Source organism: Marmota marmota, unplaced genomic scaffold, assembly GCF_001458135.2.
Source record: "Marmota marmota marmota unplaced genomic scaffold, marMar, whole genome shotgun sequence".
Taxonomy (NCBI): domain Eukaryota; kingdom Metazoa; phylum Chordata; class Mammalia; order Rodentia; family Sciuridae; genus Marmota; species Marmota marmota.
In genome coordinates this window covers 6820204-6822739 of record NW_025999942.1, presented here as the reverse complement: position 1 = coordinate 6822739, position 2536 = coordinate 6820204, and positions in this window count along the sequence as shown.

Below are 2536 nucleotides of genomic sequence, written 5' to 3'. Positions count from 1 at the left end.
AAAAAAAAAAGAAAGAAAATATGAGGGAAGCACACACAAAACTACTATTAACCAGGCAGTGGAATTGGAACAGACCTATCATAAAGGAGAGAGAAATAAGAGCTTGACATTTTTACATGCTTATGAATACTTTGTAGAGTGCATGTGATATTTACTTATATATGAAGACAAGCCTAAAGGGTGCCTTTTATAGAAAACCTGTGGTCAGTGAAACCATAGGTGACACCAACAAAGACTAGATTAAACCACAGAATATAAGTGCCTTCAGGACAGAAGTTCAGCACATAAACAAAGCAGATACTCAATAAATATTTGCTGAGAAGGAAGAAAAGCAGTTACTTGTCTCTCTCATTTGGCTATCTTCTTAGCTCCTCAAACTCTATCCTGAGTGTGATGTTAAACTGGGCCATAGGGAAGTGAAAGCAGCAACTCCAAGATATAGTGAGGATTACTTCTGCCACCAGCACAACCACTTCAGTTGCTCTCATTCCCACTAATCATCTGCTTTTTCCTCTCAAGATAGCTTTTAGCTGAAGTAGGCTTTTTGTCTAGCCTCTCTTTTCTAGAAAAACCTGGAACTGTTCTAATCCCTGTAGAGCAACTTTCCCTTTTCCTTCCTAAACACCATGTAAACATCTTTCTAAGCATTTTTCACTGGTTTTCTGCTGCCTCTTATTCCAAAATGTCATCATACCTAGGATTCTCATCATTGTCACTGTTTTATTAATTCCTCAATCATTCTTAGCCTTTTCTCCAAGTAGACTGTAAGCGTTGAAAACAAAAAAGAGCCTTAGGCTACAAGTAAGATAGGGAACGAATGACAGTGCAGCACCAGTGTATAAAGGTAAATTACAGTGAGTTGGTGATGGAGTGCAGATCTTGACTTGGATTGGTTTACTTGTTGGAGTAAATTAAGTTTATGTAATTAATACATAACTAGTACATGAACCACACGTTTCTCTAGAGGTGCTTTAGAAGGATGTATGTAGTCATATGGAAGAAAGAAAATATTCAGATGAGTACAATTCAGTTCAACAGGTGTGTACTAACTGATATAAGAATCTACACTAGGTATGACAGAATATTTGATCATTAGATGGGTCTGTTTTAAAGATGCTGCTTCTTGCTGGACAGGGTGGCACATGATTGTAACTCCAGTGATTCAGGAGGCTAAAGCAGGACATTCACAAGTTGGAGACCAGCCTCAGTAACTAAGTGAGACTCCATCTCAAAAAATAAAAAGGGTAGGGAGCTGGACACAGTGGTACATGCCTATAATCCCAGGGGCTCTGGAGGCTGAGGCAGGAAGATCGCAAATTCAAAGGTAGCCTCAGCAATTTAGTGAGGCCCTAAGCAACTCAACAAGATCCTGTTTCTAAATGAAATATAAAAAGGTCTGGGGATGTGGCTCAGTGGTTAAATACCCCTGGGTTCAATCCCAGTACCAAAAAATAAAAAGGCTAGAGATGTAGCTCAGGGGTAGAATGCACCTGGGTTCAATCCCTACTACGGCAACAACAACAACAAAATGGATGCTGTTCCTCTATATTCAAGAACAGGAAACAAATACAATAGTATTAAATTAAATTGGATGGCCTATTTTATAGGAAATATAAATTGTTTATGAAAATTCAAAGAAACAATAGATACTATGGTGTTGGCAGACTCAGGCTATCTTATCAGAAAGAAAGAATTTGAGCTAGGCTTTAAAGAATGTATAGTATTTTGTCAGATTAAGATAAGAATTAGAAATTCCAAGGGCAAAGATAATACAACTTTTACAAAATATTTTGTAACTTGTGATCCTGTTATTTAGTAACAGGATGTCTAGTGTGTGTTTTCTATATCTAGAGTTTTCTTGTTTCTTACTACATTCTTATGTCTGCCTTTAATCATTTCACCACTCATTAATACTTTCCCTTAAGACAAAAGGAAAATAAAAGTAGATAGGTTATAAATAGTCAAATTAATAGAGACTGAAGATGGAATGATGGTTGCCAGGGACTGGGGAGCAATGGGGACATATTGTTTAAGGGAAAGAGCTTCAGTATGCAAGATGAAAGAGTTCTGTGGATGGGTAATAGTGTAAATGTACTTAATGCCTCTAATTTATACTTTTAAAAATGATTAAGATGGGGCTGTGGCTCAGTAGTAAAGTGTTTTCCTGGCAAGGGAAAGTCCTGGATTCAATCCCTAGATTGGGAGGTAGAAGGGATACAGTTGAGATTGTGCATTTTATGGGATGTTTATTTTAATTTTTGAAAAATTTTAGGTACTGGGGCTGGGGATGTGGCTCAAGCGGTAGCACGCTCGCCTGGCATGCATGCGGCCCGGGTTCAATCCTCAGCACCACATATAAACAAAGATGTTGTGTCCACCGAAAAATAAAAAATAATTATTAAAATTCTCTCTCTCTAAAAAAAAAAAATAGGTACTGTAGAATGGTTATAAAAAGTTTTTTGAGTTTTTTGATTATAAAAAGTTTTGAATGGTTATACAAAGTTTTATTTGGTTTTTTTTTTTTGCGGGGGGGGGG